General features: G+C 50.0%; 1 long non-coding RNA gene across 3 annotated transcripts; it reads left to right on the forward strand.

The window, feature by feature from the left end:
* The first annotated feature begins 13,237 nt into the window (after positions 1-13,237).
* Positions 13,238-21,474, forward strand: LOC103882706. Of its 3 annotated transcripts, none has more exons than XR_002520878.2 (3): positions 13,238-13,272; positions 16,688-16,777; positions 16,934-21,474. It is a non-coding gene; the product is annotated as an uncharacterized LOC103882706 (long non-coding RNA). The 3 variants fall into 3 exon arrangements; XR_002520879.2 differs by lacking the exon at positions 13,238-13,272 and having other exon boundaries at positions 14,404-16,777; positions 16,934-17,700; positions 18,377-21,474; XR_002520877.2 differs by lacking the exon at positions 13,238-13,272 and having other exon boundaries at positions 14,414-16,777.
* The last annotated feature ends 1,263 nt before the right edge of the window (positions 21,475-22,737 follow it).

Consider the following 22,737-nt stretch of genomic DNA (forward strand, 5'->3'; position numbering starts at 1 on the left):
AACAGATTGGTGCCAAGCCACAGGCGTGAGCCTCCTCTACCGAAGGGAGCAGGAAAGCCACATGGGGGTCTCCTGAGCCCACAGGGTCACAGGCACTTCTTCACTGCTCACCGAGCTCCCTTTAGATGGTCAGTGTGGTGATATCTGGAGCTGGCCCTGGAGTTTGAAAGGGCAGGTCCTGGAGAGCATTGCCATCGGGACCCGTGGGCGGATTTGTGGAGGGATGTGGCATGAGAACTGGCCCTCAAGATCTCCACCTGAGGAGGCCACCCTGGCTCCTGCCCATCCTCCCGCTGTGTTGCTCCTGGTCCCGCTCATTTTCGTCTCTCTCAGCCGGCCCAGTGGACTCACCACCAGCAAGACCAGGCCCACCGTGGGCCCTGCCCTGGGACTTGGCCTCCACGTGCCCCACCTGGAGACAGAGCCACTGCCCATGGAATGAGGCTCGGGACTCAGTCCAGATATGGGCTGAGCAGGAACAATAGCACCCGGCATCAGTGACCGAGGAAGGTGTAAAGACCCTGTCAGACAATGCAGGGATAAGGCTTCTGCCCCGGTGATGGTGTGAACCCAGGGCCTGGGCTTGTGGAAAAGCTCCTCGAAAAATAATTTAGAGAAAAATAAAACCAGCAACCTCTTTATAAAGTACCCCCACTTGGGACACTGCCACTCCTCATGGCCAGCAGGGACAGAAGGGCATCCCCTGGTTCCCTCTCACCTCCAGAGGCTGCCTGTGCTGAGTCAACCGTGGTCCCTGAGCCGGAAGCTCTGTCTGTTGGGTGGCTTGACAGGGCAGTCATGCTGAGCAAATAAATCTACAAGGAAATGCCGAGAGCCTTGTCCTCCCAGCATGAGGCTTGCTTCCCCTTGGTGCTTCACTGTCAGTACGAAAACCTGATGCACAGAGATGCTGTCTGCTCCCTGCTTCCTCGAGATCAGGCCACTTCAAATGCGGTAATGAGTCCATAATTTTCTCCACAGGAATTGTTCTCAACATCCTCTTTGCTAGTGTCTCCTTATTCATCCCAGCCCTGCTCAGATGCTCCCCCAGGAGGTCCGAGGTGCCCATCAGGGCCCAGCTCAGCCCTGGCATCCTCGTTGACTCAGTTCCCTCAGGATGGACCCCTTTCTAGCCAGTAGGGCATGGGTCCCAGCTCTCCCCATGTGGAGTGTAGCGGGCTTCTGGTGGGTTTTACTCCCATGGCAGCGTTAGCCACGGAGTCATCAAAGTTTCCACCAGGTCTGGGGAGCTTGGAGTCATCAAAGGAAATGTCTGTGAAAATCTTGGGGTTGCTGTTACTTTGTCTGGGATTTCAAAAACAGCATTACCCAAAGAAGGAAACTAGACTGAATCTGAGCTCCATAAATTAGCTCCGCCTGTGTGGATAAGAACAGATTTGTTGAACTCAATTTTTGCATTACATTTGCATAATACTCTCATTTAAATAATGAGAGGAGAAGGTATGGAGATGGGAGACGGGAGGCATGTGGCCTCTGAGCCTGAGGGCTGCCAGTAGAAGGAGCCCAGGAACAGAGCCGCCGCTCCCACAGTACAACCTCTGCTTCCCAGAGGTCACACAGCAAATGGTATTTTCTTGTTTTCTGGTGGGGTCAGTGGTGTGGGGGAAGAAGCATGCCCCAAGGCCCAGTCTCCGCTGCCCGTTGTCACCTGGTGGGGAGGTGAAGTTCCAGGAAGGCAGAAGGCTTGGACCAATGTGAGGTCTGAACAGCATCCGCAAAACCCCATATGCTTCCTCCATGTTGTATTAATCATATTTTTAAAATTTCTGTATTTTATGATGCTCTGACATCCTGGGGCTTCACTGACCAGAGAAGGGACTGCCCCTCCTGGGGCTAATTCCTGGGGACTCCCTGGTGTGTGCACCTTTCATGTGCAAACCACTCAATCCAAGCCCATGGCTCCAGCCACCTCCTATATGGGCTCTTGCACTCCCAGGCCAGTATTTTCCTACCCTAAATCACCCAGGGCCAGGAACCAGACAGCTAGAGGCCACACCTGCAGCTCAGAGCCCTCCAAAATTGTTGAAACGTCCAGCCCCAGGCCTGCTCAGCTGCTCACCCCACCTCCCCAGCTCCTTCCCACGATAAAGGCTCTGGGCCTGCTGGCCCCTCACTCCTGCTGCCTCCTGGCTGAACTGGGGCTTTCCCACATGGCCTTGCCTGGTACGCCACCCATCCTTACATTGCACAAGAGACCCTTGTCCCCACCGTGTTGCACAGTGTGTGTGGTACCCTGGCTAGAGGCCCAGCCCTGGAGTCAGACTGGAGAAAAATACGTTAGCTCTGCCAGTGCTCACTGTGTGCCCCTGGACAGGTAACTAAACCTGTCTGTGCCTGTTTCCTCGTGTTAAAATGGGGACAATAATCAGATATACTTTAAGGGGTTGTGCTTATTTTGAATTACACAAGAAACAGAGCTGGAGTCAAGGAGTGTTGGCACTCATTGTTTGAGAGACTATCCCAGGGAGAGCTGGGAAGGAGTCGGGATGTCATGATCCGGTGCTGCTGAGGCTGAGGAGGTCAGAGGAGGCTCAGCGCTCACGGCGCAGGGAGATTCAGACACCGGGCCAGCCCCTAAGGATGCTCCATCCAGAGTTTGTTCATTGCTCACTGACTCATTTAGCAGTTACATGTGTCGTCCAGTGCTTCTCTCATGGTGGACTCTCACCTTTAATGTGCTCTCTCACCAAGGGGAGATGAGGGCAGCTGACAAAGGCCCCCTTCTGAGTTCCTGCCAGGGCCTTGATTCCAACAGAGAAACTTTCCTCTGGGATTAACCACATGGTGTTGAGGCATCTCAGAATCGTTCAGCAGGAGGCAACACTTTGGCCATGGAGCTGGGGACACCAGCACAGGGAGGGGACACCTTGGCCTTGGAGCTGGGGACACCAGCACAGGGAGGGGAGGCCTTGGCCTTGGAGCTGGGGACACCAGCACAGGGAGGAGAGGCCTTGGCCATGGAGCTGGGGACACCAACACAGGGAGGGGACACCCTGGCCTTGGAGCTGGGGACACCAGCACAGGGAAGGGAGGCCTTGGCCATGGAGCAGAATGATTCCTAGTGGACCCACATGGGAAGCCGTGGCATGGCTGCTGCCGCACTCTCTGGGTCACTTGCTTACTCGTGTATTGCTTATTTGCCCAGCATCTGCTCTCTGCCAGACACTCTCCTGGGTACAGGGATGCAATATCCCTCATGAGCTCAGACACATACGGGGCAGCCAGAAAACACAGCAAAACAAAAGTGAACACTGTCTGAGATGGTGAGGAGTGCCAGGAGGGGAAATCATGAGAGAAAAAGCAGGAGTGCAGACCATGACGGAGGGAAGTGCTGGCGCCCAGAGGAGAGGCTTCAGGTGGTCCTGGGCTGAGGCAGGGGCTGGGTCAGGGGGAACAACGGAGGCTGGACGCAGAAGAGAACAGGGTGACCGGGCATAAGGCCAGGGGGAGACACTGTTTGAGTCTTGGATGGAGAGAGTGTGAGTTGGTTGCGAAAATCCTAGAGAAGCAGCTGTGGTCTGAGCTGCCAGGCACCAGGAGCGGGAGCTTGAGCACAGCTGCAGCCGCCCACCTGAGAACAGCGCCAGCCCAGACCTCATGGGACGTCCTCCCTTTGCACTTGCTGCTTAAGGTCTCAGGGTGTCAGAGACGAGGACGTGTGTTCATGTGAGATCCTCTCCCTGGCGGGTCAGCTCATGAAGCAGGGAAGGCCACCCAAGCTGACGCTGAACTCCCAGAACTGCCCTCAACTAAGGACAGAGCCACTCCTACTCATGCTGCCCTCCGCCCCCAGCTTGCCTAGTTCACAAGACAGGAGGAAAGAGAGAAAGAAACAAAAGTAAGATAAATAGCCGGACAACCTTGGCACCACCACCCGGCCCTAGGAGTTAAACAAAGTAACAATACTAACATCAACCCCTGGCCTAAACTACTTGTGTTATCTGTAAATTCCAGACACTGTATGAAAAAAAACACTGTAAAACTTTCTGTTCTGTTAGCTGATGCACGTGGCCCCCAGTCACGTTTCCCACGCTTGCTCGATTTATCACGACCCTTTCACGTGGACCCCTTAAAGTTATAAGCCTTTAAAAAGGCCAAGTATTTCTTTTTCGGGGAGCTCGGCTCTTAAGACGTGAGTCTGCTGATGCTCCCGGCGGAATAAAAATGCTCTTCCTTCTTTAATCCGGTGTCTGAGGAGTTTTGTCTGCGGCTTGTCCTGCTACACTACCAAGCGGGTCTCTGAAAGGGGACCGTGAGCCCCACTGCAGGAAGGGACAAAGCTCAAAGCACCAATTCCCATTTTATCCTGGAGACCTAAGAGTCCTTCAAACATACAGAGGTTTTTTGAGTTAAAGAAGAGGAGAAAATGTCAAGAAAAAGGAAAGGATAGGAGTAAAATAGACCTTGAAAACCCAATGGAAACAAACTAAATTTGGCTTCTGATAGTATAATTTCATAACGCTTCATTGAAGTGTCATGTACTTACAGAAAGTGCTCAGCAGATTTGGAAAACCCAAGCTCGCCCTGCGGCCGTTACCCGGACACTGAAGCAGGGTGTGCGCCGCCCCCAGTGCCTCCGTGGTCCCTCCAGTGTGGCCTCCTCCAGGGAAAACTCTGTCCTTATCTCAGCAGCACGGATTGGTTTCTTCGTGGAATTTCTTTTTCCCGAGGACCACAAAGGAAGCAGGGAGGCAGGGAATGGGGGGCAGTTTCCCTTCCTAAAATGACGTGACTGGAGGGAAAGGGGATACAGGCAGGAACCCTCAGCGAGCGCCGAGGAGCCGCACCGCTGTTCAGCGTCGGTCAGGGAGCAGCCACAGTGAGGCTGAAGTCGCAGCTCACATTAAGAACAATTCGCAGTGTTAGACCACGTTTGCACATTCTTTTTAAAAAATTATGTTCTTGCATTATTTTTCCATATGGATTTTTAAACATGAGAGTGTTTAAGTCGATTGGATGGAAGTTCAACCTGGTCGTGATTACCTTTGACTTCATGAATTAATGAGTGCTAAGTAACTTACTTTTGCTTTAATCAGGAAGCAGTGGCCCTGCCTGCGGGTTGGGGGACACAGGCTCAGAGTGGACCACAAGCTCCGGATCACCTCTTCTGGTGCACATGTCCTGCTCTCAGGCCACACATTCACAGGGTCAGGCCGAGCGGCAGGGAGCACAGCCCCACCCTGTTTCCCTTAAAGTAGGGTATAGAGGATTGACCTAGTGGGGTCACAGAGAGCACCATGAGCCTGAGACCCAGGCTCTGGTCCTACCTTATCACGAACTTACTGTGGGCCTCAGCCTGGCCAGACCTCCCTCCGGGTCTCTGTTTCCCCATCTGTATAATGAAGCTGCATCTATAGTGTTGGATGGAAATTGAGTAAGGACTAGAGGGATGGGGGGTGGTTCACCAACTCCATATCCCTCAACAGAGTAGAAAGACAGCATCCAGAGAGTCCTTCCAGAGGGCCCTGGGCCCATTGAGTCCTAGGAGGAAGAAACTCCCATTATCACGGTGCGTGCTGCGCAACCCAACAGCCTGGCTCACTGTGTCCGCTGGAACCACCGTCCTTGGGGTCAGCAACCTGGACACAGCCATGCTGTTCACAGAGAAGCAACTTTTCCTGGTTTCCCTTTCTCCTTACCTCAGGGACGGCAGTGTTAGAACTACACTCCCCTACACCAGCCAGGTGAGTGACTGCGGCCTTATGACTTGACAGGTCAGCTGGCATGCATTTGTAATGAAATCTGTGAAGTAATAAAGCCACAGACTCCATTGCAAAAAACATTAGCAATCTCTCCTCGCTAAATCACAACTTTGATAAAGTGATTTCCATTCAAAAGACGTAGTGCAATTATGGTGCAGAGCTGAGATCCCAGCACAATTTCATTTACAATCAACCTGGCGTCTCCAATGCACTAACTGAAACATTATCGCTATTGTCTTCCATGTGAAATACGCACAAAGTATATTTCCTTCCCTTTATCCAACCCAGGAAATAGCATATTCTGGACATGTAGCATTCCAATGAATGTGGCAGAAGGCCACGGGGACCACCGACCCTCACACCTGAGAGGATCCTGAGGCCCATGGAGGTGGAGAGACTGCCCAGTGCACACAGCTCATGTCAGTGCCTCTGTGATGGCTTTGCCCCCGGTGACTGTCACCCCAACATCTTACTGACACACACAGAGCTCCTGGCTCCGTCCTGCCACCAGCAAACTGCGCATTACCAGAGTCTCCTCCCCGCTGCTGCACTTGGGGGTTATAAAGAGCACTTAGGCCTGCAGTAGCTACGATTGCACCGCTTCACTCCAGCCTGGGCAACAGAGTGAGACTTCATTAAAAAAAGCCCATGGCTAACTTGATGCAAGAGCAGCACCTAAATCATAGACTAGAAAAAGCAGCCATCACATGTGAGAGTGAAGCTTCAGAAACTCTCTTTTGGAGGAAGGAGCAAGGCAAAGATATGCCCTCTACCCTTTCTACACAACCTCTGGTAGAGTTCCTGGCTTGTGCAATAATGCAAGAAAATGAACTAACTGTGGAACAGTGGGTCAGGAATAAGACGAAACCATCATTCTTTACTGACACTATGAAAATCTACATTTTAAAAGGTCATAACAAATAAGAGAGTTCAACTGGACCACAAGACCAGTAAACAAAACTGTCAGCAGTACCCAATTCATAATTATAAAAAACAATTTCATTTGACATCAACAAAGTTCTCAGTTACCTAGGAATACACCAAGTAAGAGAAGTGTAACAGCTTTATGGAAAAATAAAAAGATCGGTGCAGAATACTTTTAAAGCTCTCAATAAAAGGGGAGGTGTGGGGAGACCTGCGGAGTAAAGCGATCAGGTCTCCCCAAGTGAGGTCATGAAGTCAACGCCGTTCCCACAAGCCGCAGCCCTGGGGGCACCTTCACATGCATCTTTGTTTACGTGCTTTTTAAAACTTGACTGGCTGACTCCAAAAGCAATACAGGACAAGAATAACAAAGATAATTTGAAAGGAGAAAAAGTAAGTTCAGGATACATTATCCCAGATATGAACACATCAGATAAACCTGTTGCAATCACAGCCACATGATATCTTTGTAGAAGAGACAAATAGACCAATGGAAAAGAATACAGAGCACCAAAGAAGACCCTCCCATGTGCCAACACTTCGCCTGTTAGAAAATAAATAAATGTTTGGGCAGCTGGCTCTTCATTTGGAAAAAAGATACCTTTAGAGCTCTACCTCAAGTCATACACAAAGGTTATTTTCAGGTGTACCAAGAAACTTTATAAATATTGCAAGATTTTTTAGATGAAAATATAAGAAAATATATTCTGAATACATTTTGTGGATTTCACAAAATACAGAGAAAAATCACATGATCAAAAGATTAATAAAGTTGACTAAAATTTAATAATAAATGTATCTATAATAAATTTTAAAAAATAATAATAAAATCTAAACTTTCCCTTCCACAAATGATATGGAGACTAGGATAAGGTATTTGTAGAACATCTTGTGAATGAAGATTTCTGCTGAGAGGACTTAAAGGTTTTTAGGTGGTGCTGGCCCCCTCTTGAGTCTGCTCGACTCTTAGGTCAAACTGGTTCCCCTGTACAGCTGAAGCATCGAGTGCCTTTCCACTCCACCCTCACAAGTGTGCAAAGGCAGCTGACGTGTGCTGTCACTCAGACTGAGTGCAGAATTCCACACGGGGATGTGTCTCCCATGAGCCAGGCAGCAGGAGCATCCACACACTTCAACAATGCTACTCCCGTCACCAGCTTCCCAAGAAAAGATGGTTATCTTCAGAACGTGCTGTGTTATGAACATGACACAATCCATTATGTTAGTTAGCTTAATGGATTCATTATTAATTTGTTTTCACTAGTTAATTACTTAATGTAATGGCTAATACTGAGTGTCAACTTGATAGGATGGAAGGATGCAGAGCATTGTTCCTGGGTGTGTCTGTGAGGGTGTTGCCAAGGGAGATTCACATTAGAGTCAGGATCGGGAGAGGCCAAACCCCCTCCACCTGGTGGGCACCTGCTAATCAGCTGCCAGTGTGGCTGGGATAAAAGCAGGCAGAGAAATGTGGAAGGACTAGACTGACTGAGTGTGGAAGTATAGCAGGACGAGCCACAGACAAAACTCCTCAGACACCGGATTAAAGAAGGAAGAGGTTTTTTATTCGGCCAGGAGCGTTGGCAGACTCGCGTCTTAAGAGCCGAGCTCCCCGAAAAAGAAATACTTGGCCTTTTTAAAGGCTTATAACTTTAAGGGGTCTATGTGAAAGGGTCGTGATAAATCGAGCAAGCGTGGGAAACGTGACTGGGGGTTACATGCATCAGTTAACAGAACAAAAAGTTTTATAATGCTTTTTTCATACAGTGTCTGGAATTTACAGATAACACAAGTAGTTTAGGCCAGGGGTTGATGTTGTTATTATTATTTTGTTTAACTCCTAGGGCCGGGTGGTGGTGCCAAGGTTGTCTGGCTATTTATCTTACTTTTGTTTCTTTCTCACTTTCCTCCTGTCTTGTGAACTAGGCAAGGTGGGGGGAGGAGGGCAGCAGGAGTAGTAGTGCTCTCCCTCCTTATCCCCCCCTTTGAGAATTTTCACTAATTAGTGGGAGTTCTCACTTTTATTTTTATTTTCTGAGTCTCTTTGCAAGATAGAACGGTAGTGTTTTATGTCATATACTTGTGCTGAAGTTTTCTGATGAACCATGGTAGCCACAAAACCTTTTATCATTTGAAGGAACAAGTGTAATACACAGGGGAGCAGCAAGTAACTTTCTATTACCAGTAATATACTTATAATGAGGGCGTTAAATTTTTATAGCTGGAAACTATTTTCTAAATGAAGACCTAGAATCAAACCTGTGTTAAACTTGTACAGGCACATGTATCAACTTTGTCATGTCCTAAGCAGGTTAGTTTTGTCACTGCGTCTTAAAAGCTTTTTCTCAGTGAGTAACACAGTTTTTTTTAATAACAGAAGTTTTTAAGAGCCAGATACTTGAACTTGAGGCATCTGTTTGGGGAAAGAGTTAAAGTTATCTTGAGGCATTAACTCTTTTGCTTCTGAAGGCCATTGGTCTCTTATGTTAGCCTTTTAATAAACATAACATGAAGAAACATCTAGGCTGCCAGCAATGTTTTCAGCCAACTGAGCAAATAGGCTTTTTCTGTTTTTACTAAAGAAAGAGGTTCTGGTAACTTCTGGTTTATATGTTTAAAGAATGACTGTAAGACCCAGAATTGTTGCTGGGCTGGACAGGTCTGGGTTTCCTAAGTAGTATGTGTAGAGTGGGGACACCTTATATAGGTGTTTCTTCTAGCGTGGTTATGGGGGGTAGTAACAACAAAACAATGTACAGCATATTCATATCCAGCAAGGGTAAAAGAGGTCCTTACTTGGGGAAAAGGTTGAACACAGCGACAGAACAATAGGAAAACAGTTAGTATTGTGGGAAAACTATTAAGATTTTTAACTACATTTACTTGCTTCATGAGTCCTCAAGCTTCGGCTGTGCGTAGACTAGTCAGCTGCCAGTGTGTGACTAGAGCAGGGCTTGTTGTCTCCTCGAGCTTCAGCCATGCGTAGACTGGTCAGCCTCCAGTGTGTGACTAGAGCAGGGCTGTTGTCCTCAGCAGCAGCTTGGTCTCGTTTCAGGATCAGTCGGGTTGGATGATCTGTGTCCTGCTGGCTGGTCCACTTGTCCTGAGCTGCCAGTGTTAGCTGACTGTGGTGGATCCAAGACACAACACCTGCAACTTTAACAGCAGTGGGAGTGGACAAGGTTACAGTATAGAGCCCATCCTATATGGGTCTTAGAAAAATTAGATTTTACTTTAAACAGAGTCACTAGATTTAAAGGGGTGTCAGGCTTATAGGCATTTCTATTTATTTAATTATGAACACTTTGTATGGCTATTTTTTAAACCTGCATTTGCTTTCTTAAGGTTAATTTCTTTAGTTTCTGGAGGTCACCTTTAATTTGACCTATGATTTGGGGGTGGCCGACCAAACAAAATTTTATAGGGCAAATACCTAGTTTGTTTGGTGGGGGTGCACCTGACTCGGAGGAGGACCATAGGCAAAAACCTGATTTTTATCTTAAACGAGCAAACAAACACTAGCATGTACAATAGTCTCCAGCATAGGGTAGTTCTATAAAGTCTATAAGCAAGTTTTCACAAGGTATGGCTCTTTTTACTGTTTAAGTTGCTTAGAGGAGGGGTTTTTCTCCCCCCTCCCCGTAACTCTATTTAGTGGCTTAGCCTTCAGTGAGAAATTGGAATCCAGATACGGCAGAATCTTGCTGCTTTTAACTTCTAATGTGACCATGGGCTCCTGGGAGCCTAATGAGAAGGTACTTAGTCTGCCCCAGTCTTTACATTTTTCAGCTCCTGTCAGTCTGATCAGAGCAGTATTTGGTTCCTTCAAGGTGCGGCAGCCCTTGGCCAATGGCCTCTTTGTCTTGCGGCCTTGGCCATTTCCTTTATTGCCTTTTTGAACATTTACTCTTCTAGTGTCCTTTCTTTTTGCATCTTGTACATTAATCTCTCTAGCCTTGTCCAGCTCTTGAATCCTTGCCTAACTTGACTTCTTTTACATTTACATCCACGTCCACGTCTTCTCACATGACTAATTTCTCTTTTTTTACATTTACTCTTAGTCTTTCTTTTTCTTTTTGCTCTTTCCCAGTTTACTGATGCCCAAGGCTGGTCCCGGAGGTCAGGTCTGCCAGAGTAAACTGAGTCCAACACTTCTACACAATTATGCTTGACAGGGCTCTCTGATACTGGGAGCAAGGTGGTGGGTTCAGGGTGTTACAAACTTCAATAGTTATACGGGGATTTTCACAGAGCAAACTTTGGTACTTTGTGAGTCTAGCATTCATTAACCAATGATGTCCTTTAGTATTCATTAAAGTCACCACAGCACGGGGGGCCTTTGTGTTCAAGTTTTGCCCAAGAGTCAGCTTATCTGCTTCTTGTACTAGCAGGGCAGTTGCTGCCAAGGCCCTCAAACATGGGGGCCATCCTTTAGAAACCCCGTCTAGTTGTTTAGAGAGGTAGGCCACCGGCCTCGGCCAGGGCCCCACAGTTTGGGTTAAAACTCCAACTGCCATCTTTTCTCTCTCTGACACATACAATGTAAAAGGCTTTGTCAGATCGGGTAGCCCCAAGGCTGGGGCTGACAGAAGTTTTTCCTTTAACTCATGAAAGGCTTGCTGTTGTTGGGATCCCCATTCAAAAGGTTCCCGGTCCCCCCCTTTGTGACCTCATACAAAGGCTTGGCTAATATTGCAAAGTTTGGGATCCACAGTCTGCAAAATCCCACAGCTCCTAAGAATTTTCTCACCTGCCTTCTGCCCTTAGGCTCCGGTAGATTGTAAATGACCTGCTTTCTTTCCGATCCCAGGCTGCGCTCCCCCTGTCGGATAGTAAATCCCAGGTGATGTACCTGCTGTCAGCAGATCTTAGCTTTTTTCTTGGACAGTTTATACTCACAGTCCTCCAGGTGCCGGAGTAGGGCATCTGTTCCTTTGGCGCACCCGACTGCCGTGGGGTATCCCAGCAGAAGGTCATCAACGTACTGGAGCAACACGCAGCCTAGGTCTCTGGTGGGAAACTTCTGGAGGTCTCAAGCCAATGCCTCCCCGAAGATGGTGGGGGAGTTCTTGAACCCTTGGGGAAGCCAGGTCCAAGTGTACTGAGTAGTGACACCTGACTCCGGATCTTCCCACTGAAAGGCAAACAGCTTCTGGCTCTCAGGGGCTAATCTGATGCTAAAGAAAGTGTCTTTCAGGTCCAAGCAGGTGAACCAGGTGTCCTCAGCTGGCAGCAACCCCAACAATGTGTACGGGTTAGGTACTGTTGGATGTAAAGTCACTGTAGCTTGATTAACCAAGCGCAAATCCTGTACTGGCCTGTAGTCCTTGGTCCCTGGCTTGGGAACCGGCAGGATGGGAGTATAACGGGTAGAAAGGGTGCACACACACCCTTTCAGTTTATACCAAACCAGATTCAAAACCAACATCAGAGTATCCAGAAATCCAAGCCAGGTCAAAACCAAAACCAAAGTATCAAACAATTCAAGTCAAGTCAAAAACAAAAACCAAAGTATCAAGCAATTAATTCAAGTCAGAAACAAAAACCAAAGTGCCGGTACAGACACGCCGTGGGTGATTGGGCCACGCTTCCACTCAAATGGAGTGGGCAAGTTCCAAAGACTAGTCTTACCAAGTTTCAGATGTCCAGACTTAAAGTGCCAGTTCCTTCCCAGTGTTCAGCCACTGTGTTGATCCACCACGGGGGCCTGCTGTGCACTGCTCTGAGGAGGCGTTCCACTGGGGCAAATGCCTACCCAGGAGCGCTCTCAGGATCTGCATCGCTCAAGCTGGCCAGAGTCCCCCGAAGGGATGCTCTACAGGGCAGGCCTAAGCTGCCTAAGGAGCTGCCTCGATCGTCTGCTAATCACCTCGATTCCGGGTCAGGGAACCAAGAAATGTAGCAGGACGAGCCACAGACAAAACTCCTCAGACACCGGATTAAAGAAGGAAGAGGTTTTTTATTCAGCCGGGAGCGTCGGCAGACTCGCGTCTTAAGAGCGGAGCTCCCTGAGAAAGAAATACTTGGCCTTTTTAAAGGCTTACAACTTTAAGGGGTCCACGTGAAAGGGTCGTGATAAATCGAGCAAGCGTGGGAAACGTGACTGGGGGCTACAGGCATCAGCTAACAAAAAGTTTTACAATGCTTTTTTCATACAGTGTCTGGAATTTAAAGATAACACAAGTAGTTTAGGCTAGGGGTTGATGTTATTATTATTACTTTGTTTAACTCCTAGGGCCGGGTGGTGGTGCCAAGGTTGTCTGGCTATTTATTTTACTTTTGTTTCTCTCTCTCTTTCCTCCTGTCTTGTGAACTAGGCAAGGTGGGGGGAGGAGGGCAGCAGGAGTAGTAGCGGTCTCCTTCCTTAGAAGGACTAGACTGGCTGAGTGTTCCGGCCTTCATCTTTCTCCCATGCTGGATGCTCCTTCCCCTGGATATCAGACTCCGAGTTCTTCAGCTTTTGGACTCTTGGATTTACACCAGTGGTTTGCTGGGGGCTCTTGGGCCTTCGGCCACAGCCTGAGGGCTGCACTGTCGGCTTCCCTGCTTCTGAGGTTTTGGGACTCAGACTGGCGTCCTTGTTCCTCAGCTTGCAGCCTACTGTGGGACTTCACGTTGTGATCCTGTGAGTCAACACTCCTTCATAAACTCCCTTCCACGTATATATCTGTCCCATTAGTCCTGTCCCTCTAGAGACTAACACACTTAGGATTTTAAATTGTTCTCCATTTTCATTTGTAACGTGGTAAATGTCAGCAGATAATGCTCATCAGGGTTCTCAATCACTTTTTTTCATTGACACATAATGGCACATATTCGTGGAGTTCGCAGGGGTGCTGCAGTACACAGAATGAATCGAGGATTAGAACAGGGTGACAAACACATTCATCATCTCAAATGCGATCATTTCTCCTCCTAGCTATTTGAAACTATAAATTATCGTTAGCTACAGTCACCCTACAGTGCCAAAGAACCACAGAACTTATTTTCCCATCCAGCTGTAATTCCATGTCCCTTAACAAATCTTTCCCTATCCATCCCCTCTCCCTCCCTTTCCCAGCCTCTAATATTCTCTGTTCTACTTTTTACTTCTATGAGATCAACATTTTTTAAAGTTTCCACATATCAGTGAGAACATTTGGTATTTAACTTTCTGTTCCTGGCTTATTTCACTTATCATAATGTCCTCCAGTTCCATCCGTTTTGCCATGAATGACAGGACTTCATTTTTTTTTTTAACAGATGACTGGTACTCCACTGTGTGTATACACCACATTCTTTATCCAGCCATCTGCTGTTGGACACCTACGTTGATTCCATATCTTGACTATTGTGAATAGACATGGGGCTGCAGATACCGGTTTGATATACCGATTCCTTTCCTTTGGATAAATGCCCAGGAGTGGGATTGCTGGATCTTATGGTAGTTCTGAGGTGGGGCAGGTGAGCCCCAAAGTGGAGCTTAGTCCGCAAAGGTTCTTGCCTTTGCCCAGGAAAGAATTCAAGGGCAAGCCAAAGGAGGAAGAAAACAGCTTAATTAATTAATTTATTTATTTAGAGACGGAGTCTTGCTCTGTCACCCAGGTTGCAGTGCAGTGGAGCGATCTCGGCTCACTGCAATCTCTGCCTTCTGGATTGAAGCAATTCTCCTGCCCCAGCCTCCCAAGTAGCTGGGATTACAGGCACACACCACCACGCCCAGCTGATTTTTGTATTTTTAGTGGAGACGGGGTTTCAGCATGTTGGCCAGGATGGTTTCGAACTCCTGACTTCGTGATCCACCCACTTCAGCCTCCCAAAGTGCTGGGATTGCAGGCATGAGGCACTGTGCCCGGCCGAAAACAGCCTTATTGAAAAGGCAGTGTTACAGTTCTGAGACTGCCTCCGCAGAGCAGAGCTACCCTCTCTGCCCTGTAGGAAGAGGAGAGCAGCTCAGGGCAGTTTTGTAGTCATATTTAAACCCACATTTAATTTCCTGCAGATTAAGGACAGTTTATGCAGAAATCTCTAAGGAAGGGATGGTAACTTTGGGGTCACTGAGTCATTGCCCTGGAAAGGAGTGGGAACTCCCGGTGTTGCCATGGCAATGGTAAACTCACACGGCACTGGGGGTATGTCTGAATGAAAGCTGCTTCTGCCCCAGCCCTGTTTTAGCTAGTCCCCAGTCTGGTCCGGTGCTCGAGCCCCACCTCTGGAGTCAGTCCCACCTCCTACCTCAGTTCTGTTTGTAGTTTTTTGAGGAACCTCCACACTGCTTTCCACAGTAGCTGTACTGGTTTACATTCCCACGAACAGTGTAAAGAGTGCCTTTGGTTATTTTATATCTTTCTGATGAAGCCATCATAACTGGGGTGAGGTGATATATCAGCATCGTGGTTTGACGCTCAGAGGAAACAGGTTGAGCATCTGTGGTGCTGGGAAATTCTTGAATGCCACCCTCAGGAGTGACCCTCTAGGGTCATGCTTCTAGGAAGATAGGGGTCGAGGAAGGGCTTCCAGCCAGGGGCAGACCTTACCAACGTGTAGACCCTGGCAGCAGGAGAAGAACTAGATGTGGGGGAGGAGGGTCAGACGGGAGAGGATGCGCTGGTGGCAAGTGCCCTACCTGCAGACGCTGCAGTCCTCCCCGAAGTCCAGGCCCACTGCACTACAGGGAGCAGCCTGGCAGCCTTCTCTCAGCCGCGGCCCTGCTCAGCACCTCTTGTGCACGTGGAAGGGGCTCCATGCCCTGCAGAGGAGCAGAGGAAGGGGGGATGCAGGGAAACAGAGGCAGGTAGAAAACTAGATGGGCCACAAATGGCTGGGATCTTCCCTCCACCATTGTGTGTGGGCTGGCTGGTCACTGTCCCCAGAGCCTCGACGTCTGCACCTGTGAGATGACACCTGCCTGCCCACCTCTGAGCATCCCAGAGGTGCCGCCGCCCCGGGTGAGGCCAGGCTGCTGGAAAGGGCTCCAGACGTTGTCACACACGGAGTGGGACAGGATGAGCGTTCCAGCCTTTCACTGAAAGTTCTGTTTATACGTAGCTGCCAAACACCTTGGTGTGTGGACTATTCCTCCAAGCCGGGAAGGAACTTGTCCCACCCAAAATGGGGCAGCGCTGGGGCTGAGCAGGAGACTGTCACGCCCCCAACCCAAAGCAGGTGTGTGAGGAGCGGGCAGCAAAGGGGATGCAGGCCCCCATCCCGATGAGTTTCCATTCACAGCAGGACTCCCTGGAGGTCCTCAACCAGGTGGCCCCTGAGTAGGGGCCTGGGGACTGGCTGGAGTCAGCCGACATCAGCTGGAGCACACGTCAGAGAAACACAATCCACTGGCCTAGAGCTCCCGTCCCTGCCCTGTCTCTAACTTGGCCTTTGATGCCTTTTATTTTTCTTTCCTCAAATGCACATTATTAACTGCAGATGCCCAGCTGAGAAGATGAGAGAAAGTTAATGAAATTACACGAATGCTTTGCTGAGTTCCCTTTCACACCACAGCTTGTTAAGTTAAAACAGCAGCGTGAAGGGTGAAGTTCTCTGTGAAGTTTCTGGATGTGGCCCTGGCCTCAGGGAGGCTTGTGAGGTGGTCAAGGAAGCCTGGTAGAAGGTGGTTCATGGTGAAGACACCAGTCACACGTAGGCCTTCCTGTGTGGCCTGTTCTTTCCCTTGCTGGTCTCCTGTCTCAAGTGCTGCCATCCCTGCTCCTCATCACGTCTGTGGGACTGACCACTCCCTGCTTTGACACACCCCGCTCCTTGTCTTCCAGCCTGGGCTCAGGGACTGACCACTCCCTGCTTTGACACACCCCGCTCCTTCTCACTCCTTGTCCTCCAGCCTGGGCTCAGGGGCTGACCTCTCCCTGCTTTGACACACCTCACTCCTTCCCGCTCCTTGTCCTCCAGCCTGGGCTCAGGGGCACTCTCCCACAGGACTGTAGGGTCATTTCCGTGACTCAGTTCCTGGTTTGCATGTCACGCCCCACCTCCCTTTCTGCAACTGCCCGTCCTCTTCATATCCAGTTTTTATTTCTCATGTTTTTTGTTTATTTTCCCTGTAGACATGTGAGCCCTGTGAGGAAGGAAACCCCAGCTCGTGAGACATTGACTCGTGTGTGACCTCGAGCAAGTTGCCACCATCAGTCAGATGGGTAATGTGGTGCCTGCCTTTGGGGCTGTGATGGGATTGAATGAGCACAGCTGCATGTTTGTGAGTGTCTAGATGTGAAGTGTGTTAGTCTTAGAGCATCGCACATGGTAAGCGCTGTTATCATGACCATTGTCGGCATTCACTTCTGTGTACCCAGCACCTTGCACGGAGCCTGGCACGTGGGAACCCCGGCTGACAGAATCCAGTGCACGGAAGAAGGAGTGAGCTAGCGGAGGAGTGACGGTGTCCGCACACAGGAGCTCGCCCAGCGTGGTGCAGACGGTGCTGTCAGCCCGAACCTCTGTCATGTAGTTGCTTTTTGTTTCAAGTTCCTCGAGTGAGTAGTAAATACTTCAACCAGTCAGAGTTCTCAAATAAAGCTCAGTGAACATGTGTAGTGATTCATTCAACGTTTACTCTGCGCCTACATAAAGTAGGCTGAGGCTAGAAATGGCAACTAGCACATGTAGCATGCCTTGGGGATCGAAATATAACGGAGGAGACAGCGTGTGAAATGAATTTTGCAGGCATCTGAGGTCTAAGATCTCAGGGAAGCGGCTGTGGGACTGTGGGGCCACTGGTGGTCCTTCCAGATGCCACAGATGACACCCTGTGGCCCCTCTTCCCACAGTGGGTGACTTTTATGAAGTCCTCGGTGGCTGCATGTCATCATTGGACAGCCCAGCTTGAACCACAGCCGCTTTACTTCACTTCCTCAGCTGTGAAATGGGAACAGGAATGGCAGAGCCTGCTTTGGAGGCTGTCTGAGGAGTGAGCAGGAAGCTGCATGCTGTTCACGTCTCTTCCTCTTCTCCAATAGTCCTTATGTTGTCCATGGCGTGGGCTGGCCAGCACTGGACCTCAGGGCTTCTGATTGTGCCATTTCAGATTCAATGAGACTCATTTTTCCCACTGAAAGCTCAGGTAAGTCCCTTACCTCCCCAAATCAGCACCCTGTGAAATCCTCTTCTTGCAACCGCCTCAGACAGTTCGCCCTGTAGGTTTAATGAACGATATTCTGCATTTATCTCAGCTACTGCAGCCCAGGGTCTGGGGAAAGGCTGAGGGTGGTCTGAGGGCTGTGCTGGATGCTTTTTCAGGCTGCCAAAGCCTGTTCTTGGAGGCAGCTGACCTCGTCAAAAGGAGTTCAAGCAAGGGGCTGAGGGGCCGCCTCTCCCCAGCAGAGCAGACCCCAGAATCCGTCTGGCCTCCCTCGCTCAGGCTGGGGACCCCCCGCCGCAGCACCCATCCCGCCACATGAGGCTCTGGTCTCGTGTCTGTTCCTTTACAACAGTTTACCTGGAATGCCCTCAGGGAGAGAGGACTGCATCCAAGGGAAGCCTGTGGGAAGTGCTTCCACTTCTGCCATGTGCTGACTTCTCCAAGCTTAGCCTCAGGACCATTGAGTCTCCCTGGCTTTGGTGGTGAGGACCAGCTTCATGCCCCACTTCCTTGTGCCTGGGCATGAGATGGACAGGACACTGGCCCCACCATTCCCAGTGCAGGCATCTGGGGCCCAAGCAAGGAGCGCTTTAGTGTTAGGGAGGGGCTATCATTGTTCTTGCTTCCAAGTTAAACTATAAACTAAATTTCTCCCCAGATTAGCTTAGCCTCTTCCCAGGCATGAGCACGACAGCCCACCTGTGAGGCTACAGGCAAGGTGGAGTCAGTCACCCATGGAGGAGTCACTTCCCTCGCAGTCCTAAGCTTTGCAGAGGTGGCTGCAGTCTCTCTCTCTGGTCAGAACGCATGGTGCAGCCATCGGAGATCTTTGCCAATGGACGGTAGCAAGAGGGGTGGAGAAAAAGACCGGAGTGTGGAGAGTCCCACCTCACTGAAGGCCGGCAGAGGGCGTGGCTTGGCAGGATGGTGTCCAGTGTGGAACACAGGAGGAGCCCCGGCGAAGGGAAACCAGGTCGGGAGCATCAGCTGTGTGAAATCATGGAGGGAATCCTTGTTCTCTCGCTGCCTCCTTGGGTCTGCCGTCTCCCTGTCCCTCAGAAACTGTCCCTCCTCGTGGCTTGCTGACTGTGCTTTATGAAACTCACACTCACGGTTTCCCGTGTTTTCTGAAGCAGTGGTGAGTCTGGTTCTGGACTGGTTTTGTTTCCAGATGGTTCCCTTCTGTCTTTTTGCTCCCCACTTCCAGCGGGCACGTGGTTTCCCAGGGCCTCAGGTGTTCTGTCTGCTCTAGGGGAGGCTGGGACGTCCGGACTCTCCTCACAGAAGCTGAGATGTTTTGCTGCACCTTAGGGAATGGGGAGCAGTGGGGAGTCATGGAATCCCTGGTCTCTACTCCACCCCCGAGCCCCTGCTGAGAGCCTCCCTGGGGGTGGCCCAGGCCGAGATCTCCCCACCTGGCCCTCCTCGGGGCTCCTGTGTCTGAGACAGACAATCCTCTGCTTGCCCGCTGTTCCCCAGCATGTTTCCAACTCTGGCAAAAAGGACAGGAAAGTTGAGGGTTCCCGTCCAGTGTCTGTCTCCAGGCACAGAGTCTCAGCACCAGCTCTCAAAGCTCCATTTGCTCACCTGGGCAGCTGCAGGAGGCAGGGAAGGAGCCAGGAGTGCAGCAGCCCCGTGAAACTTCCCAGGGTGGCTGGTTTTGGGGGTTATCACATTAGTTTTCTCCCTCCAGTTTTAGCCACTGTAGGCCAGTTTGTTCACAGAGTTTTACCAACTTCGGCTCATTTCATTAACTTATCAGAGGGGGGAATTCTGAGGTCCCTAAACCAGAGGCTTTCATGGATGTGGCTCCCACTGTGGCCCTGGCAGGGAGGGCCCAGGAGCCCCAGGTAGAGCCTCTGACCTAAGGCCTTTGGCTCTAGAGCCTGGAGCCTCGCTGCAAGGCTGCCTGTGAAACAACCCAGCCTGGAGCCCAGGCTGCTGGTTATCTGAAGACAGCCTCCCGGTAAGATTTCTCTGAGACAAGAAACAATTATGCAAATTATCGTAATTCTGTTTTAAAGAATAGAGAGATTGATTGAAGAGACAGACCATTGACGCAGGCAATGCAGAAGGTGTTTCCACGCTAATCTGCCTTCAAAGGAGAGGGATTTTGTTTGTAAACTTCAGACCCAGAAAATTGATTGTTCTGTCAACTTTAGGTAATTATCTGTCCTCCCTGAGGCACTAAGCTTAGCAGAAATGTTCTTTCTCTGAATCACTACTGGCTTTGGATCTCTGTTGTGTTCCCTGTGGAGTCTAAATCAGAGATTCCCCCCAAAGCAGTGGATCAGGAGCCTTCCTCCAGTCACAGTGTCCACCCTGCCTGCAGGAGAATGGACAGAGGGACCCTCACTCTGGATGACTGAAGAACTAGAACCCAGGCTCCCTTGATCTTCTCTCCCAAAACCTGATGACATGGAGACCCTCCCCCAGCTGAAGGGGCAGGTTCGTGCTGTAGAGTGGGGGGAGTCAGCGTGGGTGGCACGTGAGTGTTTAGCTCAGGTGTGGGCCTCACAAAATAGTCAAAACAAGTCAGCCAGGACTGCAGCAGCCTTCACTGGGTGAGAGACGCTGGCACCATGGCCCCAGCCTGACAGCTGGGCAGGCCACGTAATGTGTGGGGCCGAGTGGAAAGTTTGCTCAACATCATGATCTTCCAGGTGGCAGCAGCAGAACGTTACACTATTCCGGGGCCCTTCTGAGCACAGGGCTTGGTATGACCGCACAGGGATACCTGGCAGGCCAGGTGCAGGGACAGAGCAGTCTGCCCTGAGGCCCGCAGGTCCCCAGTCAGTGTCTGGCACCAGCTGGGCTGGTTCAGTTCCAGGGGACTCCCAAGGCCGGAGGCCTCCCCGGAGCATCATCCTCAGGGATTTCCCAACAGGAGCAGCCTCTGGCCTCAGATCTGTCCTTGCTTGACTCATAGATTATCACTCAGACTGAGGAAATTAACAGTCAGTGATTCCTGAAAGGGTGCCCAGTGCAATAGACAATTTTCAAAGTGAGTTCATCAGGAGATTTAATAGCCAGGCAATGTCCATTAAAACAGCGACAAACATGAGGAGGAAGGGAAAGTTCCGACCAGAAACTCAAGCTGGCTTGACCGTTGTTCTAGGCGGCAGAACAGAAGTGGGCGTTTTCACTCTGGGGAGGCATCAGCGATGCCTTCACGCAGCCTTTCAGCCGATTCCTCCTGGGTCCGGGCCACAGGCCTCCCAGTGTTGCCAGCCTCAGAAGACATCTGTGGGCAGGTTCTGCAGAGGGAATCTGAGGCTGTGGGGGATGAGCTGTGGGATCCCATGCAGGGAAAGGCAGGAGGCAGCACCAACTCCTTCACCAGGACCTGAGGGGACTGTGGCTCGTCAGGGGCCCTTGAGGACCTGGAGACCCTGTACGGTGTTTGAGGAGTCTGGCTACATTGGTTTATTCCAGTTTAGGTGGCTGAGGGGAGTCTCAGTGAAGTCTTGGGGGTTCAGGGCTCCACTGCCGGCCTCTGGGACAGCAGCCCCAGTGTTCCCGGACCCAGGCCTTGCTCCTCCCTGCTGAAGAACGCCCACTCCGCTCCTAGATGTGCACCTGTCCTGAAGACACCCGGTCTCATGCTCTTCTCTGCAGCACCTGAATTGGGCATTCCTGGGTGACTCAGTTTAAGTTACTTTCACTTTTATCCACTTTGTTTCCATTATTTCAGCCATGCATGTCCCTTGCATATGCAGGATGATGGCATCTAAGAATAAAGGACCATGAGTCAAAGTGTTTCCTCTTCCTTCCCTGTCCTGACCTCCTGATCATGAACTAGTAGAAATAGATCGGCATCTCATGTTGTGTATCTTTTGATGCATCCAGATAGATGGTTATATTCATATAAGTAAACCTGCGCATCCAGCACATCATTTCTAGTTGTTGTCTCTAGTAAGTTTGCATCTGGTAAATGCCAGTGTTTCATTAAATGGCTACATTGCACATGAGTCCATCTGTGGGGCAGAGTGTGACAGGTTTTGTACATCCTTTATAAAGACACTCTTCAATGCTGCCTTTTAAAATACAAATGTCAAATCCTGTAACTAACCAACCTATGCCTTGTTGGAGGACTGACTTTTCCAACAATTACTTTATGAAGGGCAGTGAGAGGCGTCAGATCTCCCAGCGGCCCCCAAGTAGGGACGGTGACAGTCAGCGGTTCTTTACTGACACTCGCTCTGTGGCAGGTTCTCCTGCAGCCCTGGCTGTGGGCAGCCCTCATCTAACAAGATGCTTCTGTCCATGGGTGGAGGACAAAGGCCTACGGGCTTGGGGAGTGAGTTCTTCCGTCTCCTACATGACCTTCACCTGCTCACCTTTCCCATGAAGTGCATCTAGGTTGGAAGGAGATGGGGATTCCCACGGAAGCCTGGTCCCTAAGTGACGCCACTGCTGCCCTCACCAGAATCCCCTGGGCTTGTTCCACAACGGTCCATCACGGGGTGTAGAGGCAGACAGAGTCTTGTGTGTTCTAACTTGTTCCACAACGGTCCGTCACGGGGTGCAGAGGCAGACGCGGTCCTGTGTGTTTTAGTCACGTCTGTCCTACAGTGTTGCATTCTTCTAATTTCCACGCACATCTTTGCATAGGCACGTTCCCATTGTTCCCGTGCCAATGAGTGGTCTGCAAGGTTCCAGAGTGTTTCTTTAGTCGGTGTCATGCTGTTGGATATTCGGGGTTTTTAACCTAGTATAAATAACATTCACATTTCTGAAAAACAGAAGAGTGTTTGTGATTAAGTTATCATCTTAGTGGATATTAAATTGCTGCATCTGATTTCATTTCTCTTTCCCAAATAAAGGGTCAGTTGTGTGGGCTAGTCTTATTCTGCACGTCCCAGAGGTAGAAAGAAAGACCTCCTGCCTGCCTTTCATGGAGCATGAGATTATGGAGGTGTCCAGTCTCAGCAAACAGACCCCACATTCTTTTCCTTCACTGACTCAGACGCAATACGTGGACAGGCCCAGATATTATCTTTCCCTCACGTTCATTAA

This window comes from Papio anubis, chromosome 4 (genome assembly GCF_008728515.1).
Source record: "Papio anubis isolate 15944 chromosome 4, Panubis1.0, whole genome shotgun sequence".
Classification (NCBI taxonomy): Eukaryota; Metazoa; Chordata; class Mammalia; order Primates; family Cercopithecidae; genus Papio; species Papio anubis.